This window comes from Lissotriton vulgaris, chromosome 11, assembly GCF_964263255.1.
Source record: "Lissotriton vulgaris chromosome 11, aLisVul1.2, whole genome shotgun sequence".
Lineage (NCBI taxonomy): Eukaryota > Metazoa > Chordata > Amphibia > Caudata > Salamandridae > Lissotriton > Lissotriton vulgaris.
The window spans coordinates 33,275,609-33,303,126 of NC_141699.1; the positions used below are offsets into that span (position 1 = coordinate 33,275,609).

The following is a 27,518-nucleotide window of genomic DNA, read 5'->3' on the forward strand; positions in this document are numbered from 1 at the left end:
AGCGACCAAACTCAGGGAGCTTCTGCCACTCGGAAGAGGTGGGGGTCTAAGGACTGGAATCACTCACGTGCCCCTAGAGAGAGGCTCGAGGCGGTGGGGGGGTGGGAAGGGGGGCAAAGCAAACTGCTGGGAAGATTCACGTGTAAGACACCTAACGAAGTGCAAGGCTGAGAACATGAATGCAGGACAAAGTGGAGAGAGAGACAGAGGAGCAGAGAAGGAGAGAGAGAGAGAGTAGAGGGTAGAGAGAAGGAGAGAGAGAGAGGAGAAGAGAAAGAGAGAGAGAGAGAGAGAGAAGAAGAGAAAGAGGGGAGAGACAGAGACAGTAGAGGGGAGAGAGAAAGAGAACGAAAAAGCGAGAAGGAGAGAGAGAAAGAAAAAGAGATAGAGACAGAAGAGGGGAGCGAGAGTCAGAGAGGAGAGAGAGATAGAAAGAGAAGAGAAGGAGAGAGAGGCGGTAGGGGAGAGAGAAAGAAAAAGAGAGAGAGAGAGGCAGAAGAGGGGGGAGAGATAAGAGGAAAGAACGAGAGAGAGAGAGAGAGAAAGAGAGAGAGAGAGAGAGAGAGAGACAGTAGAGAGAAGATAGGAGAGAAAGAGAAAGAAAACGAGAGAGTGAAAAAATAGAGAGAGATAGAAGAGGGGAGAGAGAGAGTGTAGGAAGGTACCTCCTGACTATGGTTGCCCCCAACTTTTTGCCCTGTGTTTTAGCTGGTTTTTGACATAGTTGACCTGGGATCCTGCCAATCAGGACCCCAGGCCTACTGCTCTCTCTTTAAAATGGATTCCATGTACCCTAGGTGCATTTCCAATTGGTACTGGGCCACCCTATCAGACCCTGTAACTCAGGGCATGGGTGTACCCAGGGCTGCCAGGGGCTGCAGCATGTATTATGCCACCCCTGGCTGGCCTCCTAAATTTGACACAACTGGCTGCATGACAGCTGGGGCAAAGTCGTGTAATCACCCTTTGCTGTAGGTGTAGTATACCTATACCTAACCCTAAAATGGACACACAGATTCCTATCAGTCACTCCTATGGCAGGCCTTGACAATCCTGAAGGCAGAGTGCTTGGAATCGTGTGAGATGGTGCTCTGGCATGAGCTGAGCCTGTCTGCAGCTTGCGGAACCAAGTCCTAATAGCTGTTCCATGATATCGCATACCATATACTCTTAAGTGCATTATAATCCTCGCGGTTAAATGCTAACTTTGGTATTGCTTTATCAAAACATGTCGAGTAAGGTGTCATACGAATTGGAATACTAACCCCTCGCCAATTCTGGCGACGGGGTTAGCATTCCACCCTTCTAGAGGGACACGACATGTATGTAACTGTGAACCCCGGTTAAAGTTAAGCAAAGCCTCAGCTCCACAAAATGGATGCTGCCACCACAGACACGAGTCTGACCCCCTGCAGCTGGGAGTCCTCCCAGCAAGGGGAGCCTGGACAAAGGGTTTCCTGTCAGGGGCGGTGCTAGCACCGTCCCAGACATGGTTTTGTGTATCCTGGGTAGGCAGGGCTTTTCAGGAAGGTGACTGCTGAGTGGCACCCCGGTGCTCACTACGCATAGGCCGGTCTGAACCAGTTCCAGGGGCACACCAGCCCCTGTCCTGGGGAAGTCCGGCATGGCAGAGGGGTGTAACCACCCCCCTCCTAGTCCCACCCATAGGCAGGACCTAGTCACCGGGTCAGCCCCCTTTTTTAGTATAAAGATGGGAGCGGGCCCCCTGTTCAAATTAGATCATCTTTGGAATCAAGACACGACTTTCTTCGAAAGGACTTCAAGATTTCTTCCTCAAGATTCTCCCTTGTGGCTAAGGAGTAGTCACCCTGCATCAAGCGGGCACCATCCTAAAGAACACTGCGGTCTGCTGCAAGTCCTTCTTCACGAATCCGACGACCCAGCTCGACGAGACCCGGCTTCCCTGGCACCTCTGACCTCTACTCACCTCTACAGCAAAGCTGAGAACCGTGAGTGTGACGAGACCTCGAGGGACCGACGATCGCCAAGACTACACGACATCTTTACTGCAAGCCCACCGTGTCCTCCACTGGTGAGTGCTTTGGGGTCCGAGAAGCCCCGACCCTGCGCAGCTCCAGCACCAAAGGTCAGCCTCCCTGCATCTCCACGATCTGCGTGGGGCCCTTCTGCTGTTTGCTGTGCACCGCGTTGTTTGGCTACTAGCCGGCTGGCTTGTGGCCTTCTGAACGACGCCCGACGACATCTCTTCTGCTGGTCTGGTTGCTCCAGGCTGGCCCTTGCTTCCTTTTTCAAGAGAGGCACCCCGGACCCTCCTGGTCCACTCCAGACGCCATTTTAGGTCCACCGCGTGGGCTTGAATTTGCCAAGGCTTTGTTGCCCAATCCTGGGTCCAGCGACGCCGACAGCTTCTATCTTCGTGGGACAGCTCGATCCTCCATCCTGGTCGCCGACAACGCCTCCTGGTCCGTGAGATCTCCGAGCACAGCGTCACCCACTCACCTTGTCGAGGTGGCTACCATCCGGTGCCCTCCTGGTGCCCACTGACTACTGGCTAGTAGTCTCGAACTTGGTCCCCTCTGCTTTCAGGTGTCATCTATCTTCAAGATCCAGGCTTGGATCCGACTGAACTTTCTTCACTGGTCACCGGCCAGCATCTTTTCTTCCGGCTCCTGGTCCGTCTACGAGGATTCCCGACGTCTTTTCAGACCTATGCAGCTGCAGCCCCTGGGCTAGGTAACTTCGGCATTTCGGTGCCCCAGCATAGCCTCACTATCTAAGGGTCAGGATCCACTTTCGTTTTCTCCCTACCAGGTCGGGTTCGCCCGAGAACACTAACTTTTCAATTTCTAGCTACCATAGACTTTTGTCCGCATCTCGCGTGAGAGTGCACACACTGCACCCGAGTCCCCTAGGCCTCCTAGAAGTAATCTAACGATTCCCTAGTCAAGTCCTAGCGATTCCAAAAGCTATTAGTACTGTACTTACCTGCTAGTAATTTCGCATTCCACTTTCAGAGTATATGGTTTTCCGTGCCCCTCGGGCATTTGTATATACTGTGCTAACTTAAGTATTTTTGTAAGAGTTTTGGTTTGTGCTTAGTACCCTGTCCTCATAAAGAGTACAGGGCTGTTGTGATCTTTAAATAAATAACTGTTTATTTTCATAACACTGGTGTGGTGTCCTTTCACTGGGTATTCAAGGGGTATATGTGTGGTAAACAGCTGGCTTAACACGCCCTCTCGAGTCTTTAGCCTTAGACTGCTCGTATCCATGCTACTAGGATAGCTGGTCTATAAGGTTGACTTACAACCAATCATCAATAAGGGTTGCTGGACTGATACATAGTGGGCACTAGAATAGTGACCACTGCATATCAGGCCACCTTCTCACATTGGTGAGCAGCGGTTGGGATTTGAGCTTGCTGTTGTTTTACCACACGTATCCTAAGAATATCTTGTTGAAAGATCACATAAGTACTTCAGGTACATATAACTAAGCTTAGAATACTCTGAGTTCTACTGAACCAGCTGTTGTAGCTCCTCAAGGCTTAGCACACCTTGGCTGCAACTCTTAGCAAGGGATCAGTAGGTAACACATAGTGTAGGTAGGTGCATCACTTACACCACACTAGAAACAGTATGTCAGACAAAGGAGGAAACTCTGAGTATCCCCTTGTGTCAGTGGACCCTCCACAGGTCACTTCTAAATATGCTGCTCTTAGCTTCCATGAGATGAGACAAGTGTGTACCCTCAGGAAACTAAAACAGGGGTCTAACCCCACAACTTCCTTTCTGATTGGTCTCTTAGAGACTTATGATGCCAGGAGGGCTGGTAACCCAGACCCTTCTAATCCAGATGGGAATATGCCCTCCTTACAGGGACCCTTTGATAGCCAGGAACAAGCAGATGATGCTGAGGATGAGGATGAGGACCAGTTGTCAGGGGATGAGGCAGATAAGGGACAGGTAGAAGTCAGTAGACTAACCAGGTCCAACTTAAGCAGACATGAGCTTGGTACTGGGGGACCCCTGGGCCCACTCTCAGGTCAGCTTAACATTGGGAATGGACGAGTTAGGTCTCTATCAAGAGGCTCTAACAGATCCTTTCGAACCAATGGCTCTCTCAACTCTTCTCACAGAGGGATGTCTTCCCCTAAGAGGAGAGTGTATGAAGCTGAAGAAAGGGCAGTCAAACTGAGGATTGAAAGGGAAGAACTTGCCCTGGCCAAAGAGAGACTTGCCCTTGCTAGAGAGCAAGAATTATGTGGGCTAGAGCCCACTGGTGGCAGCAATAAACCTAGCAATAGGGAAAGGAGTTTTGATACAAAGCACCTGAATAAGATAGTGCCCCCCTTTAAAGAAGGGGATGACATCCACAAATGGATTACTGCTTTGGAGAGGGCCTGCACTGTGCAGGGTGTTCCCCAAAGTCAGTGGGCAGCTATCTTGTGGCTCTCCTTTGATGGTAAAGGTAGAGATAAGCTCCTCACCACAAGGGTGGAGGATGCTAACAATTACCAAATCTTGAAGAATACACTGGTTGATGGGTTTGGTTTAACCACTGAACAATACAGGATGCTGTTCAGAGACACCCAGAAAACTCAGTCTCAAGATTGGACTGACTTCGTTGATTGTGCCACTAAGGCTTTTGAAGGCTGGCTACTGGGTAGTAAGGTTACTGATTTTAAAGGATTGTACAATCTAATTATGAGGGAGCAAATCTTAAATAATTGTCAGAACCAGTTATTACAACAGCACCTGGTAGACTCTGATCTGACCTCTCCACAGGAATTGGGTAAGAGGGCAGACAAATGGGTCAGAACCAGGGTCAGGCCTAAAAACCAGGGTGGTGACCAGAAAAAGGAATCAACCAAGCCTCAAGAGAAGGGTGGGGATAAATCCACAGAGAAGACTTCCCAAGGGCCCCAAAACTCCAACAAGGGTGGTGGGTCCCAGAACACTCCTTCAGAACAGAAGAAACCTTATTGCCATACCTGTAAACAGGTGGGTCATTACAAAAGTGATGCCAGTTGCCCTAAAAATGGTAATAAGGGAAATATACCCCCAGGTAATACTCCTAAACCTCCTGTTACCACTAGTGGTAATCCCCCAGGTGGTGGGAGTGCCCCCAAGAATGTGGTGGGCATTACTCTGGGCAATCAGGAGGACTATGGCCTAGCCAGGTTCCCTGACCACACTCTTGTCTGTGAGACTGGCATGGGGTTTGCCAACTTCACTACTGGACCCCACCTGTTGGGAAAGTATAGACAAGAGGTCTTAGTGAATGGTCAGAAAGTTGAGGCATTCAGAGACACAGGGGCCAGCATCACCATGGTGATTGACCATCTGGTCCCCTCTGCTCAACTGTCCCCTGGTTTTACTTATCAGGTGACAGACATTCATGGAGTGAAGAGAAGGCATCCCATGGCAGTAGTCAAGCTCAGCTGGGGTAATGTCACAGGGCCCATGAGAGTGGCAGTGACAGATAACCTACCTGTAGATTGCTTACTGGGGAATGACCTGGAACTCTCAGCATGGGCTGAGGTGGAACAAGAAACTCACTCCAGAATGATAGGCCTATCCAGACAGGTTAGTGGGGCAGTAATAGCTACAGCCCCAGTCCAAGCACCATTCCTTCCTGAAAAGGTTGGAAGAGCAGTGGTAGCCACTGCCCAGGCTCAGACAGACTTTCCAGAACAGGATAGGAGGGCTGTGACAGTCACAGCCCAAACACAAACTGAGTGCCCTCCTGAAAAGGTTGGCAAGGTTGAAATGGTCTCAGCCTCTACTCAAACAAATAGTGAGGTTGTGAAGCCTGAAACAATGGATCACTCCACTCAAACAGAGAGCATTGAGGAGGAAGAAGAGTCTTCCCCCTCCCAGACACTAGGTGTGAGCCAGCCTCCTCAGGGAACTGACTCTACCCCTGTTAAAGGAACTGCCCCAGAGGTAGTCAGGCCTAGCCTGGCAGAGCCCCTGATGGCAGTGGACCCTTCCCAGGTGGGACCCAGTCTGGAGCAGGTAACCTGCACCTCTCTACCCTGCCTCCGTCAGCCCAGGGCTGTGGAGGTCAGGGAGGCCAGTGGTGGACCCCAAAGGGCCCCCTGTCCAAAAGAACCCCTTAATCAGCAGATTAGGATCACTGAAGCTGGTAAACCTAGCCAAGTGAAAATAAAACAGACTCCTGAGGGATCCCCCTTAAAAGTAGTTAGGGACCTCCCACAGCTGGACACTGTTGGGCACAGCCAAACATGGGGCCTAAAAACCCCAGACCTGACCTGTCCCTCCAGTAAGCCAAACAGAGGGACTCAGCCTCCAGCTTTAGGTAGCCAGAGGCTGACCCTGAGAGCTCAGTGCATCTCAGCTAAAGAAAGAAAGGCACACATGATGGATGGTGATTGGAGGAAGTTGAGCCCAAAGGTAGAGGAGCCTCACTTCAGTACTCCATCCCAACATCAGCCTTTTACTTTCCCAAGACACACCAGAGACAGAGATTCCCTATGGTGGAGACCCTCAGATACCCTTAGGGTAAGGGGTTGCTTAGTGGACCATGACACAGGGGGAAACCAAGCCAGAGCTGGTCCTTCCTTATATGGCCACTTAGGTAATAGAGGCTTACCTGGACAAGGATAGCCTTATCTCCTTTCGTTTGGGGGGGGGGGTTGTGTAGGAAGGTACCTCCTGACTATGGTTGCCCCCAACTTTTTGCCCTGTGTTTTAGCTGGTTTTTGACATAGTTGACCTGGGATCCTGCCAATCAGGACCCCAGGCCTACTGCTCTCTCTTTAAAATGGATTCCATGTACCCTAGGTGCATTTCCAATTGGTACTGGGCCACCCTATCAGACCCTGTAACTCAGGGCATGGGTGTACCCAGGGCTGCCAGGGGCTGCAGCATGTATTATGCCACCCCTGGCTGGCCTCCTAAATTTGACACAACTGGCTGCATGACAGCTGGGGCAAAGTCGTGTAATCACCCTTTTCTGTAGGTGTAGTATACCTATACCTAACCCTAAAATGGACACACAGATTCCTATCAGTCACTCCTATGGCAGGCCTTGACAATCCTGAAGGCAGAGTGCTTGGAATCGTGTGAGATGGTGCTCTGGCATGAGCTGAGCCTGTCTGCAGCTTGCGGAACCAAGTCCTAATAGCTGTTCCATGATATCGCATACCATATACTCTTAAGTGCATTATAATCCTCGCGGTTAAATGCTAACTTTGGTATTGCTTTATCAAAACATGTCGAGTAAGGTGTCATACGAATTGGAATACTAACCCCTAGCCAATTCTGGCGACGGGGTTAGCATTCCACCCTTCTAGAGGGACACGACATGTATGTAACTGTGAACCCCGGTTAAAGTTAAGCAAAGCCTCAGCTCCACAAAATGGATGCTGCCACCACAGACACGAGTCTGACCCCCTGCAGCTGGGAGTCCTCCCAGCAAGGGGAGCCTGGACAAAGGGTTTCCTGTCAGGGGCGGTGCTAGCACCGTCCCAGACATGGTTTTGTGTATCCTGGGTAGGCAGGGCTTTTCAGGAAGGTGACTGCTGAGTGGCACCCCGGTGCTCACTACGCATAGGCCGGTCTGAACCAGTTCCAGGGGCACACCAGCCCCTGTCCTGGGGAAGTCCGGCATGGCAGAGGGGTGTAACCACCCCCCTCCTAGTCCCACCCATAGGCAGGACCTAGTCACCGGGTCAGCCCCCTTTTTTAGTATAAAGATGGGAGCGGGCCCCCTGTTCAAATTAGATCATCTTTGGAATCAAGACACGACTTTCTTCGAAAGGACTTCAAGATTTCTTCCTCAAGATTCTCCCTTGTGGCTAAGGAGTAGTCACCCTGCATCAAGCGGGCACCATCCTAAAGAACACTGCGGTCTGCTGCAAGTCCTTCTTCACGAATCCGACGACCCAGCTCGACGAGACCCGGCTTCCCTGGCACCTCTGACCTCTACTCACCTCTACAGCAAAGCTGAGAACCGTGAGTGTGACGAGACCTCGAGGGACCGACGATCGCCAAGACTACACGACATCTTTACTGCAAGCCCACCGTGTCCTCCACTGGTGAGTGCTTTGGGGTCCGAGAAGCCCCGACCCTGCGCAGCTCCAGCACCAAAGGTCAGCCTCCCTGCATCTCCACGATCTGCGTGGGGCCCTTCTGCTGTTTGCTGTGCACCGCGTTGTTTGGCTACTAGCCGGCTGGCTTGTGGCCTTCTGAACGACGCCCGACGACATCTCTTCTGCTGGTCTGGTTGCTCCAGGCTGGCCCTTGCTTCCTTTTTCAAGAGAGGCACCCCGGACCCTCCTGGTCCACTCCAGACGCCATTTTAGGTCCACCGCGTGGGCTTGAATTTGCCAAGGCTTTGTTGCCCAATCCTGGGTCCAGCGACGCCGACAGCTTCTATCTTCGTGGGACAGCTCGATCCTCCATCCTGGTCGCCGACAACGCCTCCTGGTCCGTGAGATCTCCGAGCACAGCGTCACCCACTCACCTTGTCGAGGTGGCTACCATCCGGTGCCCTCCTGGTGCCCACTGACTACTGGCTAGTAGTCTCGAACTTGGTCCCCTCTGCTTTCAGGTGTCATCTATCTTCAAGATCCAGGCTTGGATCCGACTGAACTTTCTTCACTGGTCACCGGCCAGCATCTTTTCTTCCGGCTCCTGGTCCGTCTACGAGGATTCCCGACGTCTTTTCAGACCTATGCAGCTGCAGCCCCTGGGCTAGGTAACTTCGGCATTTCGGTGCCCCAGCATAGCCTCACTATCTAAGGGTCAGGATCCACTTTCGTTTTCTCCCTACCAGGTCGGGTTCGCCCGAGAACACTAACTTTTCAATTTCTAGCTACCATAGACTTTTGTCCGCATCTCGCGTGAGAGTGCACACACTGCACCCGAGTCCCCTAGGCCTCCTAGAAGTAATCTAACGATTCCCTAGTCAAGTCCTAGCGATTCCAAAAGCTATTAGTACTGTACTTACCTGCTAGTAATTTCGCATTCCACTTTCAGAGTATATGGTTTTCCGTGCCCCTCGGGCATTTGTATATACTGTGCTAACTTAAGTATTTTTGTAAGAGTTTTGGTTTGTGCTTAGTACCCTGTCCTCATAAAGAGTACAGGGCTGTTGTGATCTTTAAATAAATAACTGTTTATTTTCATAACACTGGTGTGGTGTCCTTTCACTGGGTATTCAAGGGGTATATGTGTGGTAAACAGCTGGCTTAACACGCCCTCTCGAGTCTTTAGCCTTAGACTGCTCGTATCCATGCTACTAGGATAGCTGGTCTATAAGGTTGACTTACAACCAATCATCAATAAGGGTTGCTGGACTGATACATAGTGGGCACTAGAATAGTGACCACTGCATATCAGGCCACCTTCTCACAGAGAGAACGAAAGAAAAAGAAAGCGTAGAGGAGAGAGAGAAGGGAGAAGAGGATGAGAGAGAATGAGAGAGAGACAGGAGAATGAGAGAGAGAGACAAGATGAGAGAGAGAGAGAGAGAGAGAGAGAGAGAGAGAGCGAGGAAGAGAGAGTGGCAGAGAAATGGGGAGGAAAGAGTGAGAGATAGAGTGGGAGCGAGACGGGAAAAGAAGGAAAGAGAGAGAGAAGAGAAGGGGAGAGAAAGAGAGTGGCATAGAGAAAGAGACAGAAAGAGAGAGAGGCAGAGAGAGAGCGAAAGAGAGAGCGAGCGAAAGAGAGAGAGCGAAAGAAAGAGAGAGGAGAGCGCTAGGAGGAGAGAGAGGAGAGCGCTAGGAGGAAGGAGAGAGAGAGAGAGAGCGAGGAGGTGAGAGAGAGAGAGAGCGGGGAGGAGGAGAGAGAGAGAGAGCGAGAGAGAGCGAGAGAGAGAGAGAGAGACAGATAGAGAGAGAGAGAGAGAGAGAGAGAATGTGCCCAAACTGGCCAGAAGTTGAATCCCAGCAGAGAAGGCTCAGCTTTCTATACTTATTAAACCGGAAAATGAGTGCCAACAAGATTGGATATAAATAGGTCAGTCCATTGGTTGTATAAACTAAGTGGACTACTACAGAGGTCAGCCACTGATGTCACCTGGAGAGAAGAGAAGGAAACATGTCTTTATTCAAATCTAAAAGTCAAGAAGCTTCCTGTACTGAAAGGAAACTGGGTGTATGGTGCTGACATTCCTGGCTCTGAAGGGTATATACCCCTCCTTCCTCAACCAGACATCAGTTGCATCCTTCCCTCAGAATCCACATCTGATTTGATTACATCCATGACTCGAACTATGAAAGTATCACCCCAGACTAATAGAACAGCCGAAAGGTGCAACAGTAATAGACTAGTGCTCCAATAACAATGGGTTTAACTGCTACTTAACAGGACAAAATGCTAATCTATAGTGCTTTGACAGATAGCATGAAAAGACTGCAAAGCAGAACTGCACCTGTATCCTGCAGGTAGCACTTAGTGAACAGCCATCGTACGGGCAGCACTCGAAACGCAAACACACACGCTTTGACAACGTCTTCGCAGTACGTAAACTTCTTAAGCCACAAACTGAGGCAAAACATGAAAAAACAACTAAAAGCAAATACGTAAAAGAACCCTGGTCTTCAACTAGTAAGATAGCCACCTCACCATCATCACAGGAGTAGAGTCAACATACAACTTATGAGCCACTAGTCACCCTCCTTGCGGGCAGCGACAAATTCAAGCACCTATAAATGACGTTTGAACGTTAGGCTATTCTGTAAAGCTTGAGATAAATCGTGACTCCAGGCCCGGTTCTAGCGTGTGGACCGGGTAGGCCTGGCCAGGCCCACCCAAACATGAGCCTGGCCCACCCAAATATGAGCCCTGGCAGTGATGACACGAAGGCCAGTAGTAAATGGTCACTTTCATTTAAAACGTTCCTCTGAATGTTGTTTTTCTTCCTGTTCTGGGAGTTGATTGATTGGGCCTGGGCTCTCTCTCACAGGCACCCTAATCACGCATCTCCTTTTAGAAAGGTGGGCTGTGTCCCCGCCCACTCTTGCAGGTACAATATGGCCATGGCGAAGGGGACAAATCCTCTCTTTGGCACCGGGTAACCTTAACCGTTCTTCTGTGTGGATATTTCCTTTTCTATTCCATGACGGAGAAAAAAAAGTTTGTTTCTCTGGATTCCCCTTTCCTGGCCCGGCAGCTGCTTATCAGATGGGGCTGTGACAAAGAACTGAGCAGGTGAGAGAATGTCTGGCTATTTGCCCATCTTTTTAAATTCATCCGGGAAGGCCCAGCAAGACACATACTTCCTGTATGCTTTTTTTAAACAGTGTTTATCAGTATCAAGGCGGCTCTGCCACGGATGTAAGATAACAATAAAAATGTCCAGATAACTGGCGATTAATGATCCTGATAATCCTTGGTCTGTTAGTAGTTTTGAAATGACTGTATTTTATGTGGCTAGCTCGGTGGGTTACTGCCTTTGTCACAGAGATGCTTTGATAACTTGCAGTTCAGTTACAATACTATCACAGGGCAGTGACCTATGAACTGTCAGCAAAGAGCTGCATGCAAACCAGAATGATATAGTTAGAACTTTGCTTTTTTGTGTGTTGTAATATAGTCAGAACTTCCCCAGTCTTTCATTATTCTAATGTTGCTAAAAAGAGTTTGTTTGGGCAGATATATCTTTGTTATCAGTAAAGCCAACCCCTAACCACTGGGGTATGATTTAAATTCTGAGTTTGTGCTTCTCCAGACCAAACCCTCTTAAAATATACTGCCCAGCAGTACAGATGACGTGATTCCTACACCTTGTAATCCACATTGGTTTTATGTAACATTCCCTGCAGACTTATTTACATACTTGTTTGATTCATTGTCTCTGTATAATGTGTGCGTGGGGTAAAGCACTGTGACAACCTACACTGATATGAGTAGCGCTATACAACAAATGAAATGCATATGAGAGAGCAGCTACAGAGAGATGTAGGCTGCAGGTGGAGGGTGGTAGTGAGGGAATCCGAGAAGGTCAATAGGGGGGACTACGGAGAGATGAGGGGCGCTGGTGGAGGGTGGAAGTGTGGAATCCGAGGAGGTCATGAGGGAGAGCCTGAGAAGGGTCACTTTCCTGATACCCCCACTTCAGAAACCTCCTCTTCCCATCAAAAGGACATTACATGAAAAAAAAAACTTTTTGAGAGTGAGAACATTTAGAAAGAGATTTGGAAAGAAAAGAGTGTGTTTTACTGGCCCTTGTACGGCTAAGGAGAGATAAAGGAGGGCCCTGAAGCAGGCCTGGCTAGACATATAAGTGACAAATCGGGCCGGCAGTGGCCCACCCAAATGCATCCTTGGCTCACCCGAATAAAATTTCCTGGAGCCGGGCCTGCGTGACACACGAACGATGGAAGTCTGCGCATCTGACAACCACAACCGCTCTAGGTTTACACAATATCAAAGGGCTTCGTAATGAACCTCGCCAGAAAAGTGTGTGTCATATATCAAATTGCCTCTCCTGTGCGATGCTTAGAGCTGTAGTCAGTGGATTCAAATGTGTAGTAAAGTCACCTGTACAAAATGCTGGGCCCCTCCCCTGTTTTCTGGTAGGATGAAACTGATTTCTAATAGAAACTATTCAACAATTCCTGGAATGAAAATGGTTTGTAGTCCAGAACAAACTAATGAAGGTGGATCTGTGAACAGGAGTCAAGTAACTAAAACAGTAGCTCTCCTGACACTGTACGCGGCTGACTTACAGTTCAAACCTATCCATACATGGCAATCATTCCACTAAACAAGCATATCTACACCACTTTAAGTCATCAGACGGAGGGGCTCTAATGTCTTCCAAAATGAAGGCACTGCAAGAAGGACGAAAGATAAGGGATCCCTCAGATCTAGATAACACTCTACGCCATCTTCAATCACAATATGGTACCCCCACAGGGATCTAGTCATAGATACGAGCCTCGAGTTTCCATGAAAAACAACTCTACTTCAACGTCTCTGCTTTGGACACCCAACACCTCAAACGCTGTCTGCACATCAACCAAACCTGGTGTCCAGTATCTACCTGAAGCTGAAACCAACGGGATGGAATTCCTGTTCAAATTCAAATTCAAAAGTAGCTTTATTCGGTATTTTGACAAAAAAACCATAAAAGCAGACATAAATACAAAATGCAGACATAGGCAGACTAAATAACTTTCTCATTAAAAACTTATTACAAGGATAGACATCATATAAACAAATCAGATGGAATTCTTAAATTGCATGAAATGGTTCTACAGTTCGTTAAAAGATTCATAAAATTCAAACAATTTCCTGGGATGCATATTTCATTCTCATGATTATGTATTATTTGATGTAATTAGGCACAATATAATACATTTTTAACCTTAAGGTCCTAATCATTACGCATGGTCCCTCTGCATTTTACGGTGAAGGTCAAAAATGTTACAGCTGACACAATGGTAAGTTCATCTTGCAACATGTACAGTCTGATCAGTGCAGGTTTACAATTTCTCAAGCCCCATGACTTTAACAGAGGTAACAGGTATCTTTTTCTCCCCCACTGATAATACTTACAAAGAAAAATGCAGTGTATGTTTGACTGGTTAGATAAATCGTCGCACGGGCATTTTATCAGGTTGGCAGACCAGTCATTCGGGGCGGGAAATGTTATTAGCCTAAAAAAAGACTCAGTCCTCATTCGTGTCAAGAGCATTCTATGGTAGCACGAGTAGGTTGGCGACAGATAAGGATGAAGGGCCAAACCATAAAGGATGCTACGGTGGGCTACAATAGTAGACTTATTCCCATCTAAATACCATCTCCTTTCCTCCAATAGGTCAAGGCATGCCACTTTTAAAGCTTTTTTTGATATTCGTGAGCATGATGTAGGATTTAGATAGAGATCTGGTTTACCAATAGAGTTCAAGAACTTTTTAACATAGGCTAACCATGGCTGCTTGCTAGGAGCGGATTGATTTAGACAGTCTTGAATTACTTCCCTATTGAAACCTGTATCTTCACATGTCCAGATCTTAAACCATAGCATGACTGGCGCTATCTTTATCAAATCGGTGATATGGACTCTATCAAGTTCATTGTGGCATATAGTGGTAGATATAGAACGGGGGACTGATAAGAGGTGCCTCAGGAACGCATTTTCCACTGTTTGTATTTGTGTGCAATCTGCCAGTCCCCAGATACCAGCCCCATATACAGCAGTGGACACACATTTAGCTGCGTAGATCTTAAGTAGTATATCTACAGGTTTCCCACCCAGTCTTTTAGCAAATTGTTTAACAGCACCTATCGTGCGAGAAAAGGCCAGGTTCCGGGAGGTTATTGCTGATGACCATGTGCCCCTGTTATTAAAGATAATGCCTAGATAAGAAAATGTTTTAGTCATAGCTATCTTTGTGTTTTTGACAAAGGTTTTACAGTCTGGTATGTTTTTTCTCATAGTACATGACATTGTGAATGTTTTTCCCTCATTTATTTTTAGACCTCTAGTACTCATAAAGGTTGAGAATCCCGTTAGGGCCTTCTGGAGACCCAGCTGTGTGCGAGCCATGATCACCGCATCATCAGCGTATAAAAGTAGTGGTACTGAGATGCCATTTATTTTAGGGTAATCCACTACAAGATCGTTTAAAAAGTCTGCTACCTCGTTAATGTATAGGTTAAAAAGGAATGGCGCGAGGATGCAGCCCTGTCGAACACCCTTTTCTATTGGGAATTTTCTAGTTCGCTCTCCGTTTTTGCCGTATCTGACCGTGGCACCTGCATCTCTGTACAATTCCTGTATAAAATGTAAGATGTTTTTATCTATCCCCAATTTAACCAAGGCTTTCCATAGGAGACTATGGTCTAAACAATCAAAAGCCGAGGTTAAATCGACGAATGTTAAAAACAGATTCCCTTTTTTTACTCCAATATATTTGTTCACTATTAGGGCGAGGTTTAAACCCTGCTCTACAGTGCCCACACCCGTTTTGAAACCATATTGGAATTTCGAGAGGATCCCTTTACTCTTGGACCAAGTTTGTAATTTGGTTAGCAACACTCTACCTGCGACTTTCATCAGGGTATCTAGCAGGGAAATAGGGCGATAGCATCTGCCTGCCTGTCCCCTTTTTAAAATATTGGGATTACTATAGCTTTGTGCCATGTATCGGGAAAGCCTATTTTACTATACGCATTTATTACATTTGCTAATAGAGGAGCCCAAAGATCTACATTTTCTTTGAATAAATCAATGGGGACTCCATCTGGGCCGGGGGCCTTTAAGTTAGCACTCTGAGTAATTGCTAGCTCAACCTCTAAGGGGGTGATAACTACATTTAATGGGAAACTACCTTGCATCAGTGCATGTTCCACCTGCCTGGTATTCGAAACTTCTTGAGGAGTCGTTACTGTTAGATCTTTCTTATATAGGGAGGTGAAATAATTAACCCACACATCTTCCGTTATGGCTATCTCCATCGAGTCTGCCTTGTTATCTGCAAAGAAGGGGGCATTAATTTCTTTCCAAAAAGAGATGTTATCCCGTAAGGCACTTGCCTTTATCAGGGCTTCCCAGGCTTGGTTTTTCAGTTCATCCTGTCTACTTCAAAGGGTCTGCTTGTAGGCTCGTCTGGCGTCCTTAACCAAACTACTGTCTTTTGGGACAGTCTTTAATGCCTGTAGCAGGTCTTTATGGGCTTTGGAACAGGCGGAGTTAAACCAGCCGCGTACTCTCCTTTCAACTCCTGTCTTTTGTTTTTTAGTTAGCTTGTCATTTATAGTGGTAATTATCCTGGCATAGGCCCCTATAATTAGCTGGGGATTAATATTAAGTTCTAAGCAGGTCGTGAATTGTTTCAATTCTGTCTGTACTAAGTCCTTCAAGAAATTTGTGGAGTCAATTTTAGCCCATTTTATGGCGTATCCATTTTTCCTTGCCAACGACACCGAGTGACCGTGAAGGATACTAGATGTACTTGTTGTATGGCTCCCAGGCTTTCCTACCGAGATACTGGCGCTAATCGGAAAATGATCACTTAAAGCCAGATCTTCCGTATTAAATTCCTCCAAACAGCCCTGGTTCCTATTTGACACTAATATGTAGTCAATTACAGTGCCTGACCCTCGACCAGAAGAGGTTGTCTGAAATGCTACAGGTGGCTCACAGAGTTCGTTAGCAAAACCCAAGTCCCAATCATGCATAAGTTGATTTAACATGTTGCCCAGAGTAGAGTGTTCAAAATGTGTGGTGGGATCCCCTCTTAAATTATAAATGCCACAGTTTTTTGTGGCGCTATAAGGACATAGATGGCAATTAAAATCTCCTGCTATAAGGGTACAGTCTGCGTCCTTCCCGCCTCTCTTGAGCATTGAAGTGAGCTCAACTATTAAGGCTTTGAAATCTGCTTTTGGCATGTTAATATACATGTTAATCAGAAAAAGGGACCGCCCATTTGCTTTAATCATAAGTCCTTGTAGTGATCTACCTACACCTGCTTTGGATCCACTCGCCTCGTATGTGGTCAGTTTTATATTACTCAGATCTAGATAACACTCTACGCCATCTTCAATCACAATATGGTACCCCCCCCAGGGATCTAGTCATAGATACGAGCCTCGAGTTTCCATGATAAACAACTCTACTTCAACGTCTTCTCTGCTTTGGACACCCAACACCTCAAACGCTGTCTGCACATCAACCAAACCTGGTGTCCAGTATCTACCTGAAGCTGAAACCAACGGGATGGAATTCCTGTTATTCGGCGAGGACAATAAGCAAGAAACACTGAAAACCTGTCTCGGTGGCACGGACATTGGCAACTTTGAACCCCAGCTTTCGAGTGCCAGTGGATAACAACCTCACCATCAGAGAACACATTGGCAAAAACAATTGGTAGCCTGGTACCAGCTTCCGGACTGCAACTTAAGAACTACTGTTCAAGCGCTCGTCCTCTCGCATCTGGATGCTGGTAACGTCCTACTCCATGTCCTTCCAGACTCCACGCTGGCACCCCTTAAGAGCAATGTCACACACAAAAAGGGGGCCTAGAGGAGGTTTAAGGACCTGCGTGGGCACACTCCCCACTCATAATATCTAACACACAACGAGCCCACAGGTCCAGGGTGCAGGTCTGATAAGTATGTAGACTACATAAACCATACATCAAAACACCAAAAACAGGGGCGAGGAAGGGGAATAACCCTATTTAAGGACGGTTCCCCTCACACACCAGAGGTGTCATGCTTCATCTTAGGGGTTCCTCCTCGCGTCAAGAGCCTAGACTTGGTGCGGGCTAAAATCCCCTCTCTATGAGGGAGGAGCTCAGGGATGTTTTCAGCACATAGGTTGTCCTAAAACCCTATGTGAGCGTGGTGTATGAATAAGTGTGATGTGCAGTGCTGAGGTGCATGTGAACGTGTTAAAACGGCCTACAGAGCTAGCTATCAACAACTTTTTTTCAGCTGCCCTGTGACAGGATTTAAAATAATACGCTGAGTAATGAGGCTGTAGACAGAGAAAGCTACATTACCAAAATCAGATCAACATGTTTCGGCCTGCAGTGACCTCTCAAAGTATCATGGCCTTCATCAGGATCAGAAAAAACAGCTACTGCAAAAAGTGTGTGCAAACAAAAATTAGAAGAAAATTATTATGGAACGACGGAATAACATGCTGCCGGTCGGACCTATGCCTCTTAAGACCACACTCTGCTTGAGCGGTTGGTTGGCTCATTTCACCCCATAATTAGATTCACAAGATCATTGGGTGCACTGGGAGGTGAGCTGGTGCACTGGGAGGGGTGTGGGTGAACTGGGAGGGGGTGACTGCACTGGGAAAGGGTTGCTGCACTGGGAGAGGAGCGGGTGCACTGGGAGGGAGCGGGTGCACTGGGAGGGCAGCGGGTGCACTGTGAGGGGAGCGGGTGCACTGTGAGGGGAGCGGGTGCACTGTGAGGGGAGCGGGTGCACTGGGAGGGGTGTGGATGCACTGGGAGTGGTGCGGGTGCACTGGGAGGGGAGCAGGGGTGCTATGAGATTAGTGCACTTGGGTACAGAGGGTGCACAGCAGGTAAGTAGGAGCCTTGGGAGGGAGCAGATGCACTGGCAGTGGTTTAAGAGTGAGTACGAGCAGCAGGAGGGGCAGGGCCACTGGAAGAAGAGGGTGCACTGGAAGGGTGAATTAGGAAAGGAGAGGAAGCATTTAGATGCACTGGGGGAGTGATGCATAGGTAGCAGTGTAATGCACACATTTCTGTATTGCTATTTGCAACATTCAACATGTAAATGGAGAGGGAAGGTGAGGCCACCGCATGTCCTCCCTAAACTAAACATTACAACACAAGTTAAACACAAGTTAAAGAAGGACTTTTCCTCCTAATTGGGAAATTGGGAATTCAAGTCCAAGCCCTATTTGGACATCACAAGAATCTGTCAGATCAAGAGGGAAAACCACTCTGTTGGAAGAGGAAGCCTCACACACAGTGTGTGTCATGGTTCATCATCAGCAACCTCTCCCCACCCTTGTAGGACAGAGCCACCAGGGCGGACTCGACCTCCTGATAGACTCAAAAGAAGGGGAGAGTTCTAAGATTAAGTTCAAATGGGCCAATGGTGGGATCCAGATAAGTTAAAAATACCTTGGGGTACCCAGGTACCTTTAATATTGGGGACCGCGGATACATCTAAAAACATCAATGAGAGAGCAAGTGAGAGCAATGGCTCAAACCATCCGCCTAAGCCAACATGTTTCTGCCCCTATAGGTAGGTCGTGGGCATTCATCGGGCCAAGGATGCCTGGTGGACTGGCCCAAAACCTAAGAGCCCAGAAGGTGGGGCAGTGTTTGCAGGTTTGGGTCATTGGCCCCAGGATTAAAGATGAGATACCTGGGTCCACAGTTTTGAGAAGGTAACTGAGGTTTTATATAGCGCTGGCCAGACCCGACGGTATCGGAGCGCTTTACAACAGTTGTCGTTCGAGAGTCATACAGTCTAGCAGAAAGTATACATATAGGCTCATGTTGCTTTGAACATTCCACGTGATGTACAGTATTGATGCACGGCGGTCAGGTAGTCTACAGGTTGCGTGCATGTTAGCTTGCATCAAGTCTCCTTTGTTAATTTGCATCAGGTCTCCATTTGGGGAGGTGAGGAAGCAGCCAGGCTCGTGGAAGTGGCGGGGTAGAAGAATTAATGCCCCAATAGCAGAATGCAGCTGTGTGTTGGCTTGTGAGCTTCGGCGGCAGCTATCGGTTCAGGAGCGCATGATTGAGGAAGAGGTCTTGGAGCTTTCTCTTGAATTTTACAATGGAGGAGATCGTCCTGATATGGACTGGAATGGAGTTCCAGATTTTATGAGCATTTCCAGCAAAGGACCGTGTTGCGTTTTTTTTGTTTGTGTGTTTTCAAAGGAATGAGGAATAGGGTGTTGGTGCTCTTGACGTTCCTTGCCTGGCCGGCTTTCTTGAGTTTGGAAGTCAGGTATTCAGGTTTTCCTGAGTGCAGGGCTTTGTGCGTAAGGCAGGTGGTTCTGAAGCTGGCCCGCATTTCGACAGGGAGACATTTTAGGTCTCTGAGCGCGGGTGAGATGTGTTCGAATTTCTTAACTCCAGTGACCATTCTAGCTGCTGCGTTGAGAGTTGTTCTGAGGGGAGCTAAGTGGGATTTCGCTGTCCCAGTAAGGGTTGCGTTCCCGTAATCAAGTCTGGACAGCACTAGCGATTGAATCGCTTCTTTGAGGTCTCCGTGCAGAATTAAGGGTTTTATTTTGTTGAGTAGTTTCATGTTGAGGAAGACATTTTTTTGCGGAGTTCTTGATGTGTTTTGCCATGTCGAGTCTTGGGTCAAGGGTGATTCCCAGCGGTTTTACTGAGTTAGCCAGGGTGAGATTTCCGTTGAGAGCATCAATCGCTTTTAGCCATTCTAAGATTTAGGGGTTCTCATCTTTGTTGGAAATAAGGAGGATTCCTGTTTTGTCTTGGTTGAGTTTTAGATGATTTATAGTTAGCCAGTGTCGGACTTCTCTTAAGAGTGTCGTTGAGTTTCTGGATGTCGGCAATGGAGGAGGTTTCGAGATAGATCTGAGTGTCGTCTGCATATAGGTGGAAGGGGATATTGGCTTTTTTTAGTATGTTGGTGGGGGTTCCATGTAGATGTTGAAGAGTTGGGGTGAAAGTACAGATCCTTGGGGGACACCCCAGCAGACGGGGTATAAGTCAGGGCCAGACTGGCCATAGCGGGCACTGGGCGTTTCCAGGGTGGGCCGCTAGGGTGGGGGCCGATGTTGGGCCCCTGGTGGCCGATTTTGTTACAGGGTCATTTTTGCTGCCCCTGCAACAAAATCGTCCGAAACCGGCCCCGACAAACAGTTCGGCCACTCCCAGGGGGGCCGGCCGAGCTCTTTGCCAGGGCCAGTTTTTGTTCCCAGTCCGGCCCTGGTGTAAGTCAGAAGTGACGTTTTGAATTTTTATTCTTTGGGTATTCATCGTTACTAAGATTAAAAAGACGAGACACGGCTTGGCACAAGTTACTGTAAAGTGTAAACGTGAGGCAGGAAGCCCCTTTCAGTCCCTGTGGGTCTTTGAAAGGGGCTTCAAAGCTGTAGCAAGAGGCAGTGGTACTCCTTTCAACCTCTGCTCTCTGAGTCAGAGACGCGCATGAGCTGCCAGAGACTGAGATCTTTAATAAAGTTTATAATATACATCACGGCGGGAGTGATAGTCAGTACAGTGACTCACACGCGGCCCAATGCTAAGAGTTCATGCGCGGGGACCTGTGCGCCTACCTGCCGTGTCACAGGGCTTCGCAGCGCTGTGCGCCCTGGTAATAACGTAGACAGCGCGCAGCCGTGAGAGGGATCGCTTTTAATATCTGCAGGACGATAAAGCGAACACAGAGCAGACTTTTAATACCTGGAAAACCCGGCTGCACATAAACTACGAACGCAGATGAAACACGAGGCGGTGCGAGGCAGTGACGCGGCTATCGGCAGACACCACAGAAAGGTCTCAGCAAAGGGTCCTCCGATGCGGAGGGGGAGTTAGACCCTTGGGAATAACAAGGGTCTCACACCCAGCGCAGGGCAAAGGACTCACAGCGGCTAAAACCCTGTCCTTTGTGAAGACCACACACTGTTATCCAGATGTTTAACTCTTTCCTGGCCGCCCAGGCACTGAAGAGAAGGGAGTGCTTTATTATTCGCTGTAACCAGTAAAGCTGATAAGAGCTGACTGCGGCACTCGCACCCCAGCATATTACTAGGCCCCGCAATCTTCAGACACGCCAGTGTGCCAAGGATCACACGGGTCAGCAGCTGTGCCACCACGCACCAGCGGCACAGGATGTTTTTATAACCACATGCATGGTTTGGGTAGGATTCGCACTACTTGGTACCCTCAAAGGAGAGTCCAGTCCCAGAGCCCCACAGAGGGTGAGTCCATCCCTACAGAGGGCGAGTCCAGGGGCACAGAGGGCGAGTCCAGGGGCACAGAGGGCGAGTCCAGGGCGCAGAGGACGAGTCCAGGGGCACAGAGGACGAGTCCAGGGGCACAGAGGGTGAGTCCAGGGGCACAGAGGGAGAGTCCAGGGGCACAGAGGGCGAGTCCAGGGGCACAGAGGGCGAGTCCAGGGGCACAGAGGGCGAGTCCAAGGGCGCAGAGGACGAGTCCAGGGGCACAGAGAGTGAGTCCAGGGGCACAGAGGGCGAGTCCAGGGGCACAGAGGGCGAGTCCAGGGGCACAGAGGGTGACTCCAGGGGCAGAGAGGGTGAGTCCAGGGGCACAGAGGGCGAGTCCAGGGGCACAGAGGGCGAGTCCAGGGGCACAGAGGGTGAGTCCAGGGGCACAGGGGGTGAGTCCAGGGGCGCAGAGGGTGAGTCCAGGGGCACAGAGGGAGAGTCCAGGGGCACAGAGGGCGAATCTAGGGGCACAGAGGGCGAATCCAGGGGCAAAGAGGGAGAGTCCAGGGGCACAGAGGGTGAGTCCAGGGGCACAGGGGGCGAGTCCAGGGGCACAGAGGACGAGTCCAGGGGCACAGAGGACGAGTCCAGGGGCACAGAGGGTGAGTCCAGGGGCACAGAGGGAGAGTCCAGGGGCACAGAGGGCGAGTCCAGGGGCACAGAGGGCGAGTCCAGGGGCACAGAGGGCGAGTCCAAGGGCGCAGAGGACGAGTCCAGGGGCACAGAGAGTGAGTCCAGGGGCACAGAGGGCGAGTCCAGGGGCACAGAGGGCGAGTCCAGGGGCACAGAGGGTGACTCCAGGGGCAGAGAGGGTGAGTCCAGGGGCACAGAGGGTGACTCCAGGGGCACAGAGGGTGACTCCAGGGGCAGAGAGGGTGAGTCCAGGGGCACAGAGGGCGAGTCCAGGGGCACAGAGGGTGACTCCAGGGGCACAGAGGGTGACTCCAGGGGCAGAGAGGGTGAGTCCAGGGGCACAGAGGGCGAGTCCAGGGGCACAGAGGGCGAGTCCAGCCCGACAGAGGGTGAGTCCAGGGGCACAGAGGGTGAGTCCAGGGGCACAGAGAGTGAGTCCAGGGGCACAGAGGGCGAGTCCAGGGGCACAGAGGGCGAGTCCAGGGGCACAGAGGGTGACTCCAGGGGCAGAGAGGGTGAGTCCAGGGGCACAGAGGGTGACTCCAGGGGCACAGAGGGTGACTCCAGGGGCAGAGAGGGTGAGTCCAGGGGCACAGAGGGCGAGTCCAGGGGCACAGAGGGTGACTCCAGGGGCACAGAGGGTGACTCCAGGGGCAGAGAGGGTGAGTCCAGGGGCACAGAGGGCGAGTCCAGGGGCACAGAGGGCGAGTCCAGCCCGACAGAGGGCGAGTCCAGGGGCGCAGAGGGCGAGTCCAGGGGCGCAGAGGGCGAGTCCAGGGGCGCAGAGGGCGAGTCCAGTCCCACAGAGGGCGAGTCCAGGGGCACAGAGGGAGAGTCCAGGGGCACAGAGGGCGAGTCCAGGGGCACAGAGGGAGAGTCCAGGGGCACAGAGGGCGAGTCCAGGGGCACAGAGGGCGAGTCCAGGGGCACAGAGGGCGAGTCCAAGGGCGCAGAGGACGAGTCCAGGGGCACAGAGAGCGAGTCCAGGGGCACAGAGGGCGAGTCCAGGGGCACAGAGGGCGAGTCCAGGGGCACAGAGGGCGAGTCCAGGGGCACAGAGGGCGAGTCCAGCCCGACAGAGGGTGAGTCCAGGGGCACAGAGGGCGAGTCCAGGGGCACAGAGGGTGAGTCCAAGGGCACAGAGGACGAGTCCAGGGGCACAGAGGGTGAGTCCAGGGGCACAGAGAGTGAGTCCAGGGGCACAGAGGGCGAGTCCAGGGGCACAGAGGGCGAGTCCAGCCCGACAGAGGGCGAGTCCAGGGGCACAGAGGGCGAGTCCAGGGGCACAGAGGGTGAGTCCAGCCCGACAGAGGGTGAGTCCAGCCCGACAGAGGGCGAGTCCAGGGGCACAGAGGGCGAGTCCAGGGGCACAGAGGGCGAGTCCAGGGGCACAGAGGGCGAGTCCAGCCCGACAGAGGGTGAGTCCAGGGGCACAGAGGGCGAGTCCAGGGGCACAGAGGGCGAGTCCAGGGGCACAGAGGGCGAGTCCAGCCCGACAGAGGGTGAGTCCAGGGGCACAGAGGGCGAGTCCAGGGGCACAGAGGGCGAGTCCAAGGGCGCAGAGGACGAGTCCAGGGGCACAGAGAGTGAGTCCAGGGGCACAGAGGGCGAGTCCAGGGGCACAGAGGGTGAGTCCAGCCCGACAGAGGGCGAGTCCAGGGGCACAGAGGGCGAGTCCAGGGGCACAGAGGGCGAGTCCAGGGGCACAGAGGGCGAGTCCAGCCCGACAGAGGGTGAGTCCAGGGGCACAGAGGGCGAGTTCAGGGGCACAGAGGGCGAGTCCAGCCCGACAGAGGGTGAGTCCAGGGGCACAGAGGGCGAGTCCAGGGGCACAGAGAGTGAGTCCAGGGGCACAGAGGGCGAGTCCAGGGGCACAGAGGGCGAGTCCAGGGGCACAGAGGGTGAGTCCAGGGGCGCAGAGGGCGAGTCCAGGGGCACAGAGGGAGAGTCCAGGGGCACAGAGGGTGAGTCCAGGGGCGCAGAGGGAGAGTCCAGGGGCACAGAGGGCGAGTCCAGGGGCACAGAGGGCGAGTCCAAGGGCGCAGAGGACGAGTCCAGGGGCACAGAGAGTGAGTCCAGGGGCACAGAGGGCGAGTCCAGGGGCGCAGAGGGTGAGTTCAGGGGCACAGAGGGTGAGTCCAGGGGCACAGAGGGCGAGTCCAGGGGCGCAGAGGGCGAGTCCAGGGGCACAGAGGGTGAGTCCAGCCCGACAGAGGGCGAGTCCAGGGGCACAGAGGGCGAGTCCAGGGGCACAGAGAGTGAGTCCAGGGGCACAGAGGGCGAGTCCAGGGGCACAGAGGGTGAGTCCAGCCCGACAGAGGGTGAGTCCAGGGGCACAGAGGGCGAGTCCAGGGGCACAGAGGGCGAGTCCAGGGGCACAGAGGGCGAGTCCAGCCCGACAGAGGGTGAGTCCAGGGGCACAGAGGGCGAGTCCAGGGGGACAGAGGGCGAGTCCAGGGGCACAGAGGGCGAGTCCAGCCCGACAGAGGGAGAGTCCAGGGGCACAGAGGGTGAGTCCAGGGGCACAGAGGGCGAGTCCAGGGGCACAGAGGGCGAGTCCAGGGGCACAGAGGGCGAGTCCAGGGGCACAGAGGGCGAGTCCAGCCCGACAGAGGGTGAGTCCAGGGGCACAGAGGGCGAGTCCAGTGGCACAGAGGGTGAGTCCAGCCCTACAGAGGGTGAGTCCAGGGGCACAGAGGGCGAGTCCAGGGGCACAGAGGGCGAGTCCAGGGGCGCAGAGGGCGAGTCCAGGGGCACAGAGGGCGAGTCCAGGGGCACAGAGGGCGAGTCCAGGGGCGCAGAGGGCGAGTCCAGCCCTACAGAGGGTGAGTCCAGTCCCACAGCCCTACAGAGAGACGAGCTATTCCAGCTTCCCCAGGCAGGACGACAGAACTGCAAAGATGACGTCCAGGGGCAGAGACGTTTTAAGACTTGGGCAAATTGGGCAATTGCCCAGGGCCCCCACATTTAAAGCACCCGTCATTAGGAAGGGGCGTTCCCTTTATAATAGTGACCCCAATTGCCACGTATGACTAGTTTGCAACCTGTTGAGCACCAGTTTCTGGAGGACCTGTCACGCGCTCTTCAGAGCATAGGTCGTGCTTCTTGCGCACCAGGTTCTGGAGCACCTGTCACGTGCTCTTCAGAGCATCTACATTGATTCTTGAGCAGTAGGTCCCGGAGCACCTGTCACATGCTCTTCAGTGCATCCACAGTGATTCTTGTGCACCAGGTCTGGAGGACCTGCCATGCGCTCTTCAGAGAATCGGCCGGGATTCTTGCGCACCAGGTACTGGAGCACCTGTCACGTGCTCTTCAGAGCATCTGCCGTGATTCATGCGCACCAGGTTCTGGAGCACCTGACACATGCTCTTCAGGGCATCGGCGTGATTCTTGTGCACCAGATTCTGGAGGACCTGTCACAGCCTCTTCAGAGCATCAGCTGTGACTCTTGTGCACCAGGTTGGGGAGGACCTGTCACGTGCTCTTAAGAGCTTCGGTCGTGATTCTTGCGCACCAGGTTCTGGAGCACCTGTCACGTGCTCTTCAGAGCATAGGTTGTGATTTTTGCGCACCAGGTTCTGGAGCACCTGTCACGTGCTCTTCAGAGCATCGGCCGTGATTCTCGCGCAACAGGTTCTGGAGCACCTGTCACGTGCTCTTCAGCACATCGGCTGTGATTCTTGATCACCAGGTTCTGGAGCACCTGTCACGTGCTCTTCAGAGCATCGGCCGTGACTCTTGCGCACCAGGTTCCAGAGGACCTGTCACGCGCTCTTCAGAGCATCGGCCGTGATTCTTGCGCACCAGGTTCTGGAGGACCTGTCACAGGCTCTTCAGAGCATCGGCCGTGATTCTTGCGCACCAGGATCTGGAGCACCTGTCACATGCTCTTCAGAACATTGGCTGTGAATCTTGCGAACCAGGTTCTGGAGCACCTGTCACATGCTGTTCAGATTATCGGATGTGATTCTTGCAGAACTAGGTTCTGGAAGACCTTTCACAGGCTCTTCGAGCATCGGCTGCGATTCTTGCGCACCAGGTTCTGGAGGACCTGTCTCGAGCTCTTCAGAGCATCGGCTGTGATTCTTGCGAACCAGGTTCTGGAGCACATGTTACGTGCTCTTCAGAGCATCGGCCGTGATTCTTGCGCACCAGGCTCTGCAGCACCTGTCACGTGCTCTTCAGAGCATCGGCCACGATTCTTGTGCACCAGGTCTGGAGCACCTGTCACGTGCTCTTCGGAGCATCGGCCATGATTCTTGTGCACCAGGTTCTGGAGCACCTGTCACGTGCTCTTCAGAACATCAGCCATGATTCTTGCACACCAGATTCTGGAGCACCTGTCACGTGCTCTTCAGAACATCAGCCGTGATTCTTGCGCACCAGGTTCTGGAGGACCTGTCACAGGCTCTTCAGAGCATCGGCCGTGATTCATGCGCACCAGGTTCTGGAGGACCTGTCAAGTGCTCTCCAGAGCAATGGCTGTGATTCTTGCGCACCAGGTTCTGGAGGACCTGTCACAGGCTCTTCGAGCATCGGCTGTGATTCTTGCGCACCAGGTTCTGGAGGACCTGTCTCGAGCTCTTCAGAGCATCGGCTTTGATTCTTGCGAACCAGGTTCTGGAGCACATGTTACGTGCTCTTCAGAGCATCGGCCGTGATTCTTGCGCACCAGGATCTGCAGCACCTGTCACGTGCTCTTCAGAGCATCGGCCACGATTCTTGTGCACCAGGTCTGGAGCACCTGTCACGTGCTCTTCGGAGCATCGGCCATCATTCTTGTGCACCAGGTTCTGGAGCATCTGTCACGTGCTCTTCAGAACATCAGCCATGATTCTTGCACACGAGATTCTGGAGCACCTGTCACGTGCTCTTCAGAACATCAGCCGTGATTCTTGCGCACCAGGTTCTGGAGCACCTGTCACGTGCTCTTCAGAGCATCGGCTGTGATTTTTGCGCACCAGGTTCTGGAACACCTGTCACGTGCTCTTCAGAACATAGGCTGTGATTCATGCAAACCAGTTTCTGGAGCACCTGACACGTGCTCTTCAGAGTATCGGCCGTGATTCTTGCGAACTAGGTTCTGGAGGACCTTTCACACGCTCTTCAGAGCATCTGCCGTGATTCATGCGCACCAGTTTCTGGAGGACCTGTCACATGCTCTTCAGAGCATAGGTCGTGATTCTTGCGCACCAGGTTCTGGAGCACCTGTCACGTGCTCTTCAGAGCATCTACATTGATTCTTGCGCAGTAGGTCCCGGAGCACCTGTCACATGCTCTCAGTGCATCCACAGTGATTTTTCTGCACCAGGTCTGGAGGACCTGCCATGCGCTCTTCGGAGAATCGGACGGGATTCTTGCGCACCAGGTACTGGAGCACCTGTCACATGCTCTTCAGTGCATCCACAGTGATTCTTGTGCACCAGGTCTGGAGGACCTGCCCATGCGCTCTTCAGAGAATCGGCCGGGATTCTTGGGCACCAGGT

General features: G+C 51.5%; 1 protein-coding gene across 1 annotated transcript in view; it reads right to left on the minus strand.

The window, feature by feature from the left end:
* The window catches only part of GLT1D1 (glycosyltransferase 1 domain containing 1), a 499,139-nt gene that overhangs the window by 340,425 nt on the left and 131,196 nt on the right, over positions 1 to 27,518 (minus strand). The gene's annotated exons all lie outside the window — the stretch shown is intronic.